At 31.8% G+C, this 10,758-nt stretch overlaps 1 long non-coding RNA gene across 1 annotated transcript; it reads right to left on the bottom strand.

Annotated features, from left to right (window-relative positions):
* Positions 1–2,359: 2,359 nt before the first annotated feature.
* LOC120576799 (uncharacterized) lies at positions 2,360–2,866 on the bottom strand. The gene is made up of 2 exons (XR_005642871.1): positions 2,726–2,866; positions 2,360–2,639 (listed from the first exon to the last, which is right to left on the bottom strand). It is a non-coding gene; the product is annotated as an uncharacterized lncRNA (long non-coding RNA).
* Between the last annotated feature and the right edge of the window lie 7,892 nt (positions 2,867–10,758).

Below are 10,758 nucleotides of genomic sequence, written 5' to 3' on the forward strand. Positions count from 1 at the left end.
TTTGACATGTTGAATGGGCCAATCTATTTAAATTTGGTAAAGTACTTATGGGTCAGATCAAAAGTATATGACAAATTTGGTGTAGAGAATAAACTAAGGGAAAAGCAAGCAGAGTCCGAGGAAAACAAAGAAAGGACTCAACAAGAACTGGGTTCGAAGGATTTTACTGAGACTGAGATCAGACCCTCAGTGCCCTTAATAAAATTCACATTTAAAACATATACCTTTAATAAAATCCACAATTCAAAAAAAATTCAAAAGTGCGTGCAAGAAAATAAAAATAAAAAACTAAATGTTACAACAATATTTTGTACTTAGAAATTGAAACTTAAAAAAATAAAAATATTGTAGTAAAAATTAAGTAAGAAATATGTAGAAAGAAGGGAGTGTGAACGATTGTAGGGAGAACAAAAACTGAAAATGGAGAAATGAAAGGAAATTATTTATATAGGGATAAAGAAGTACCAGATAAACATTTGTGTCGGTCTGTTCCTGATGCAAATATTTGGAATTTCAAAAAAAGAAAAATTACTGGAACATTAGTGATGGTTTTAAACGGCCGCAAAATGCATAGGCATTGAACTAACCAGTGTCGGTAAACGCCCTATTTTGACAATGTTTTGGTGTAACATTTGCGTCAGTTTGTGGCCTTCGCAAAATTTGAAAAAATTTAAATTTTCTCGTCTTTGGCATATGCGTGTGTTTTTGTCCTCCACAAATGTACACGGGGAAATAAAGATGCCTTAACAAGAAAATTATGACTTTTGCATATGTGTAGGCTTTTGCGGTTGGCCGCAAATTTGTGTGGGCCCTTGGCCCATCGCAAATATTGGCTGAAATTTAGGAAATTCTTTTAGCACAAGTTTCCACTCAACATGTCTCATTATGTGTCGCTAACAGTTATAAATAAATCTCGCGACAGTCACTTACCAAAAAAAAAAAAATTATAAAAAATCCCTAGTAAAATAATTCTTCTATCTCACGATAATTTATTTCATCTGACTGAGATTTTGATCTATAACTCTTACCATCGTAATGAATTAAGATTACGACTACAAATGATATATAAAGATTTTATTTGAATTTTTGTGATCAATAGAGGCTATTGAAATTTAAACAGTATATGAATTTTTGTCTATCGTCACCAAAAATCACTTGAAATTATTTTCTCACAAAAAACAAATCAATTTCCATAGCTCAAGTACAAAACTACTCTTTCACACAAAGCAAATAAACAACATTTGAAATAAATTTAATAACAAAAGTCCTAGACTAGCTAGCTATTTAATGCTACGTGTCTTATAAAATATTTTCTTCAACCAATTTATTCTCTTCTTCCAGACAATGGATTGTGATGATGGTTTTGGTGCAGATGGTTTGTGATGAAATGTTTGTTGAATCAATTATGGATTGACAATAATGATTATAAGTTAATTTTATAATATAAATTAGACTTAATAACAGTTTTAGTCCTCTAACTTTTTTAAAGTTGTGATTTTGGCCTCCTAAGAAAAAAAACTATAAAATTGCCCTCTAAGTTTTGCATCTGTGGCAGTTTTAGCTCCCAAAACCAATTATGACTCGGTCTACGTTGACATTGCACCCTAAGTGAGGTGCCATGTGTTATTTTTTTATTTTTTTTATTTTACCAAAAATTGGCCTTGGGGGACCAAAACTGCTACAGTTGCAAAACTTAGGGGGCGGTTTTGTAGTTTTTTTTCCTTAGGGGGTCAAAATCGCAACTTCGTAAAAGTTAGGGAGTGAAAACAGTTGTTAAGCTTATAAATTATGATCTATTGTATTAAGCACTAATTAGTTGATGAATATATGTGATTGGATTATTGTTTCTAAATTGACCATGATGGGTTGAACTATTTACCTAAGCACAATGAGAGGTTCTTGCCCTCAACCGTTTAGCTATTTAAACGTCATCCCATTAGACGACTAAGCATTCTGACCAGTATGGTGAAATCATAAACCTAAACGGTGATGAGGGTAGTTATTCTTCTCATATTTATCGGCGGTTGTCGTTCATAAACCTAACCATACAAGGTACATAATTTCTTATTCCTTACTTGTTACTAATAATATGCTATAATTTGATTTGATTTCGTCTAGATGCATTGACTATTGACCATATATTTCATTATTAGTCCTTAGTACAGATGGATCCGTCACTGGATTAAGTTACAGTGATCCAGATGATTCAGCTAGACAAAGATATTTGAATAGCAACCCAAATGATGTGTTTCCTTCACCGGAAGATGCATTGCTTTGAATAATGATTTTGATGGTTGTTTCTAGATGCTACGCATTTGCTTTGTTTTTCATGTTTTGAATGTTATGTACATCAAGCACACGTGAAAGAGTAAATTGTTCTTTTATATAAATAGTAAAAAACTTGATAATGGGTTTACAAATATAAATAGAAAAAAATGCAATTATTGGATGCTAATACATTAGGACCTCTTATTAAATGTTCTAGTCTAAGGTACATTGCACAAATCTTATACACTCTCAAGTCTAGTATTATGTATCTTCAGAGTTAACGATTTGACAACGGAAATTGATGCACCTCATAACAAAAGGTAGCATAAAAATTTGTGGACAATCGATATTGGCTATACATTCAACAGACCCTAATAATAGAAAATGAGAATAAAATATTATTAATAAAATAAGATAAAATAAGGAAATTAGAAAATTATGAAATAAAAGGCTTTACCGTCCTCTTTTGTCGTGACAAGAAGCATGGAAAGAAATAGAGTCATAAAATAAACAAATTTGATAATTTTAACCATATTTTTCTTTTTATTTTGAATGAAAAGTAAAATACGATTTTACCTATTTATAGTGTATAAGGTCCATATTGTTCTAAAAACAATTAAAGAGTTTTTTAATACATGAGAAAGATGTAAAGAACCATTTCTAAAATTAGAATCATCATTTTATTCATAGAAAAATCATTAATAAATGTCTCTTAAGTAGGTCAAAGTGTTGTATTTGTCTTTTTAACACACTTAATAACAAGTTTATATAAAAAAAATCTAACCATAGACATACATTCTCATTGAACTACCTTTCTTTATTATTTTATCATTTCATAAGAACCCGACAATTGAAAACTAATTTCTTTAAATTCTCACATTTTTTACTATTTAAAATTCTTTCACATAAAAAATTATTTTCTTAATGTTTGATTATGATTAGGTATTTTTACCTTTGTTTAATCATATTTCAAATTTTTTATTGACTTATAGAAAATAATATACTAAGCCACCTATATAATAACAAAGGGCTCGTTTACTTTTTTTTTTTTTTTGTACAGTTTACTTTTCTTGTTATCATTTCTAAAATTAATAAAAGCTTAAAATAATGAGTTATGTTATTTGAACATCTATTTATTTGATAATCTATTTGACAACCATATTTTTACAAAGAAAGATATATGTATTGGCACGAAAACTAAAGCAATATAAAAAGAAGAATAAAAATAATGTGAGTATAAGAGAGAAAGTTGTCACAAAAATTGTTATAAAATGGTTGTACATATATTTATTTAAAATAATATGTTTGTTTTATGTATCATTGCTTCCGTAGAAATTGATGATCGTACTATCGCATCGCACGTTGAAATACGGCTAAAATGAAGTAGGATACCTTACAGTCACCCATGAGTGGACTAATGAGGTAAAACAATCGAAGATAAATTCAGTTATCAGCTCTTTTGTAGAATAAAGATCAATAAACATTCTTAATGTGTACATCTCTTTGTACCACGCTCGAAAATTTCAGTTAATCATATATATGGTTTGTGTAATCACATTTTTTCACTGCGTGATCACTGTTTAAAATGTGCGTGACCACTATTTTTACACTTAGTTAATCAAATAAATTCTGAAAAATTAGTGGTCACGCGATTAAAAAAATGTGGTCACTTGTTTAACTGAAATTTTTCAGAGTGGTACTTGGTAAAACTTGTCTAGGCTGAAAATGTGAATAAGTTGTTGGAGTAAGGAGGTGACCGCCATCAAGGAATCGCATAATCCTTGACAATTTTATTTGATAAATTGGAGGAATGAGTCTTTGCATGAACTGTATAAATTATGAAGATAAGGTGAGGCAATCATGAAGATATATTATGAAGAATGCACATTATGATGTTCAAAACCTCTTTTATATGTGTGAATTCTATCCTCATTATATGACACGGGCATTTGAAGGGCACGGTCTAATGATTGTCTTAATTATATGACAGGAACAAACCATTGGTTTGGTAGTGGCAGATGATAGACAATTCTTGGAGACTATTCGGCATTGGAATTTTTATCTGCAGAGGCTGATGCAAGAATTCCTAAATGATGGTTACCATAAGTTGAAAGCTTGTTATGTTTTTTGCTTATGTTGTTGACATAAGGAAAGAAAATCTTTCCTCTTGCATTGTTTTCAACATACAACAAAGTAATGGTCTTCTTGGACTTGCTATCGAGTTTAAAACCTTTTCGATGGTTGTTCACTGACAGAGTCAGATCGCAACTTCTCATTACGACTAAGGAAGCCTCATCCTTACTCATATCTCTCTTGCCAAGGAAGGACCCTCTGCCAATTTCTAACTCACCGTAACATTTTCGAACAACACCCATTTCTAGCTTCTACGTCTAATGATCCCTTAACCGATCGATGAGTAGTTTGCTCTTCCTATATTGTGCAGATTTCAGTTATATGGCTATAGCTGAATTCATTGCCTTTCTAAATGAATCTATAGACTTCTCACATGAATAGAACCCTGAGTTACTTATCTGGCTGAATTTTGGTAACTTTGTGTTGCTTGTTACTGCTGGATCTAGCACCAATCTTGACAAGATAATCATGGCACGTGTTCCCTTCATGCAACATTTGATGCAATTGAAGACTCCAATATTTGATCATTTATTGACGAATAACGACTATCTCACGGCCTAAATGTTGTGTAGTAACACCAACACTTTGAAACATTTAGAGTGTGTTTTGAGTCGATGTAACATGATTTTACGTGAACCTTCTTTCCAACACATGTGAACGCCATGTATCAAGACTACAATCTCAACATGCAGATGATTGAGACACACCAATATTTTTGTAGTATCCTCAATAAAGTCTCTCATAGTATCTCGAATTAGACCACCAAATCCGAACACCCTAGGGTTTGTTAGAGAGCTCCCATCAACATTAATGACATATGTGCCTTCCTCGTGTCATTTCCAATCCTAAAATTTATTATAGTTTTATTTATTAACAACGAAAAGACATATTCTTAAGGTATGTTTGGTTCAACGGATAGTAGGTAAGGGGAGGGGAGGGGAAGCGAGCGAGGGAAAGAGAGATATTTGGTTCAAAAGAGGGAAGGGGAGGAGAAGTGAGGGATTTTAATTAAAAATATGTTTGGTCCACAATAGAAGGCGAGAGATTTTAAAAATAATTTACGTGTTGTCCTTAAAATTAAAGAATAATTTTGAGTTTTAACATTAATTTGAGGATAGTTTTGTCAATGTAATAATGACATCAATTGCACAACTTTTCTCCTTTTCGAAAAACTCCAATTAAGAAGAAACTATAAATGAGTCTACAAAAGGGGTTTTTCTTCCTATTTTGTCTTTTTCTGATACTCAAATCACTGGGTTGTTTCCCCCATCTGATTTAGGGAGAATGTTGTTTCCCGAATTAATTGATGATTTTGTTAGAAAGATACAAAATTACATTTATTATGTGAATACGAGGTTGTTGAGATTCTATGATAATGGATTGGTTATCAAAAAATTTAAGCTTGCTGTGTACAATGGTGAGCGATTTAGTTACATGTTAAAGGATATTGATCTTTGGTTGAAGTTAGCAAGTGAATGTGGTGTTGAAGGAATACATCTTTATTTGCCTTATGGTCTCGATCAGGATGAATGCTATGTCCTACCCAAGGGTGTAATTGAAGTCAAATCCATTACTGAGTTAGTGTTGATGGGGGGAATCAAAGTTGATACATCATTCATGAATCATTCAATTAAATTTTTCTCATTAAGAGTTTTGTCATTGAAGCATGTCCTTTCTAGAGACGAAAATGCAATTGAACATCTCATTTCTTGTTGTCCTTTGATTGAACATATAACTTTGAGGTTTGTCGACAACATGAAGTCTTTGAGCATTCATGGTCTACTTAAGCTCAAGACAGTTAAAGTTGAAGGAATCCAGGAGGTATATATTGATGCCCCGTATCTTGAGAAATTGCGTTTTTGTCCCGATGATTTTTTCGCACCATATAAGATTGGTTTCGATAGATGCCAAAATTTGAAATATTTGTCTCTGGAGAGTTGTATTATCGCAAACAAATGGTTTCTTGAACTGTTTCCAAAATTTCCTTTCCTTGAGAGTTTGGAATTGGACAGTTGCACTATGTCTGAGAAGATTAATATTTCAAGTGTTCAACTTAAGGTGTTGGAGATATCTTTTTGTTCTGACATGAAGGAGATCAACATTGATGCTCCAAATCTATTATCGTTTGTATATTACAGTGTTGGTTGTGGTAGTTCAGACCCTATTATATCTTATCTAAGAAGTTCTAGTCAACTAAAAGTTTATATGAATTTTTTCATTGATTATTATCATCATCTTTGTAACTTGAGGGAATTTGTGCAAAACATCAAACCTCAAAATGTTTTGTCATCTCTATCCATATACATCCGTAAACCATTTGAGGTGAGTATTAATTAGCTACTTAATTCGTTAGTTCATTCTTCGTAACTACTTATTGTATGTGTCTGGATTATGTAGGATGTACAACAGCCGGTGGTATTTCAAGCGTCATCCCCTCCACCAAGTATCAAACACTTGCACCTCATCTGTGTTCCACAAAGTGAAACTTTGTTTTCATCTATCGTAAATATCTTACTTTCAAGTTGCTGCCCTGCATTTATATCTTTGAACCCACATTCTAAAGCGTTCATTGAGGTATGTCATTCTCTCCCATTTTCCTTTAATTTCAAGTTGTGCTTCCAGCAGTATAATTCTTACATGTTATATTGTGATTGTACTATATGACAAAAAGGTAAAAAAAAGCTTGTCATCTATGTTTTCCTTTTATGTCAAACACATTTCATTTATGCTTAAAATGTGTTTGGATCTGTTATTTGCGTAAGAATGAAATTGTTAAAAACAGGACAAAATTGAATAAACGAAAGATTGATTTTAACTAGAGTAAATATTGATCAACATAATTGAGAAAAAGAAGAATTCTTTAAACATCGTCATGGTATATTATCAACTTAATGTAATAATAGGAATGAACAAGAAGGTAACCTAGCTAGCACATACGTCCACCCCAAAGGAGCATTCATCGAGGTACCGTATGTCATTGTCTCCCATGTTCATATAGTATTAGACCATGCTTCCAACAATTGGCGATTGTCCTATTTAATAGAAATGGTAAAAATTGTATTCCCATGTTTCCGTTTTATGTCAGACGCATGCATTTAGGCTTAAAAGATTTTACTTTTTTTTATTAATATATAAAATATAATTGTTTTGTGGAGCTTCTAACTCTATTTTTAATCATCTAAATCTGCAGTTTTTATGTGACGCAGATGGAAAGAAAGGGTTTTATCAATATATAAAATATAATTATTTTGTGGAGCATCTAACTCTATTCTTAATCGTCTGAATCTGCAGTTCTTATATGAGACGCTAATTGAAAGAAAGGGGGATGACTGCTTGTGCAGTTCTAGTGATACTAAGTGTTGGTGGCATGGCTTGAAGAATGTGAAAGTCATAAGCTCAATGAAGATTGATGATAATATTGATTTCAAGACCATTCTAGAATTGTTGCCAATTGGAGAAAAATTTAGCTTTATGTTAGAATTTTAATGTTGTTGACGCTGTCATAAACTCATAGACATGTTTTTACTTCGAAGTTTGATGTTACCTCTTAAATGCATGATGCCACATTTGTTTTGATACACTATGGAAAATGCTGAATAGTATCGTAGAGTTAGTAACTCTTAGTTTGTTCTTTATTATTGGCTTTACTTATTAGTCGTTCTTTATTATCTTCCAATGATTGATAACTACTTATTATGATTCACATTTCGCATCTTCCAAACAAGGACCTTCTGCTGATTTCCATTTTGTCAGAACATTTTTGGATATAACTCATTTCCAACTTCTCCATGCAATGATCCCTTTAAGTTGATTTTTTTCTACAAAAGCTGCATGATCTTCGTATCTATGGGAATTACTACCTTGCAATGTTTTCAAGCTGTCTACTGAAATATCTTTATTTTCTTCCTTCATTGATTTAAAATTCGTATCTTTAACCGACGGTACAATAGTTTCATACAAAAGTATGGTGGACAATACACTATAATGAATCTTATCAAGTTAGATGGATGGACGGATTTTTTTTTTCTAACCCAATTAACTAACAAGGTACTAATTAATGAACGTCTAATTATGTTTTCCTTTTCAAAAGTATGGTACTAATTAATGAACGTCTAACTATGTGAGGCCTGTTTCTGTTTTATTGGGGGTTTTCTGGTCTGATATTTGCGCCCCCATTGTTTATGGTTTTTGTTGGTTTTATGGTTGGGGTGTTCCGCCTATATACGGCACCCTGTTTGATTTTGTACTGTTGTTTTTGCTGGCCTTTGCGCTTCCTTTGAAGGTTATGTGTAATGAATTTTGCTATTTCAAAAAAAAAAAAAATGTTGCAAAAGCATCACATAACCGTGAATATATTAAGTTTTGTCTAAAGTAGTTGAAATGTGGCTTGATCCGAACCGTTTCACAAGAAAAAGCTATATCAACAAATTTTAATTTTGTGATTTGAAAAAAATATTCCCTCAAAAAAAAATTGTGATTTGAAAAAAATATATCATCAAGTTGCAGTTTATAGTTGTATCAATTTGATTTTTTTATTTTTTTTGACAGAGTATCAATTTGAATTTGAACACTTATTACTAACATCAATGAACATGTTATATATTAGAAATTATGCTCGTCTTATTCTTAAGTTACGGTAAGAGAACTTTGTGAAAAGTTTAAAGCAGAAAATCATCACTTAGATTATATTAAAGGGGGCAATCTGTTGCATTAAAGCTCCTGCATACGTAGGATTTGGAAAGGGGTCCAATCATTTTTGGTGTGTTGTACACAGTCTTACCCTGTTTTTGACACAAGAGGCTGTTTCCAGAAGTTGAACCCTTGACCTTTCAGTCACATGACAACAACTTTACCAGTTGCGTCAAGGTTACCCCTTACTCAGATTATATTAAATGTTACCAAATTTTGTTTTGTTTTAGTGTTTTGTGACGACAAAACAAATTATTACGCAAATGTATTGATTTCAAACTCATTAATAATTTGTCGTATAGGCATAACTTAGTTGGTAGTTACAAGAACAATTTTATATAGGAGTTAGGGTTTGAACCTTGAACTCCCACTTCTCTAATGTATGAGTCTCAACCACACGACAAAAAAAAAAAAAAAAAACAACTGTTTGGTCTCTTCTGCTTGTAATTGTTGTTTAGAAGTGCAGTTTGTTAGGTAATTCTTATCGATTGGCTGATTACTTACTTTTTTTTTTTGTCAAGTAGTTTAGTGGATAAAATTCATATTTTTTAAAGTGAATAAGTTGGATGTTCGGGGTTCGAACCCCGACTCCTGCATACAATATTGCATATCCCTGTTAACTGAGCTTTACTCACGGAAACGATTACCTACTTATTTACATTGCACGTTGTTGGAATATTACACGGGCAAATGGAGTTTTATATATTAGTTAACTAGTTTGTATTCTTAAGTGGGGGTTCGTGTAACAGAAATTAAGTTGTGAATTATTAGTTTATTTTAAATGTAATTTACCTTATGTGAGTTTACTATTTTATACTTAATAGTTGTATTTAAGTTTGTCTTTATGGTTCATATGAAATCAATCAAACATTTCAAAAATCATCTTCTTCTCTCTAAAACCTTAAAACTCTTACTCTCAAATATTCATCAACAATTTCTTGTTTGTGTCGGATTTATTCTAAATCATTAAAATCCCTACACCAAAGACTTAAATTTTATCGGTTTATCCTTAGAATCCATTTTTTCCGTCTCTGTTCATGATTCAAAAGTCCAAACCAATGATTCAAATTCACCATCACTTATAAACACCTTTTATTTCAAATTCTCCATTACTTATAAACACATTTTCTTTTTCTTGTTCCATGGTATTTAGGACTTCAATTTCCAACACTCCCCTCAAGGTAAAATGAGATTTTCTCATCTTTTATTTTTAAATATTTATAACAAAAATTTAGATGAGTTGGGATTCAAGGGTTCATCAGTGTCAAGATAGACGTCAAGGTTCAACAAATGTTTATAGTGAGACTTATAGAACATCCACCAAAGAAGTTCACATGTCGGCAACAGAAGTTTAACGTATGATCTTGCAGGAGTCAACTCATTACTAATTGAGTCAATCTTCATTAGTTTATGTATATATTTTAGAATATGACATAGACCCATTGAAGTGACATATAAGAATTTATTATTTAACTATCCTCTAATATTCTCTCGTGTCTTGTTAAAGATAGGGGGCTGTTTTGTATTTAAATTAGTTAGGGGTCCATAACTGCAATTTTTGAAAAGATAGGGGTCTAAAAGTGCAATTAAACCTTAAAACTAAGATTAGTCCATAGAATCGTATACCATCTACTAAATTGCAAACTATACATCAAATTAAACAATTAA

This window comes from Medicago truncatula, chromosome 7 (assembly GCF_003473485.1).
Source record: "Medicago truncatula cultivar Jemalong A17 chromosome 7, MtrunA17r5.0-ANR, whole genome shotgun sequence".
NCBI lineage: Eukaryota > Viridiplantae > Streptophyta > Magnoliopsida > Fabales > Fabaceae > Medicago > Medicago truncatula.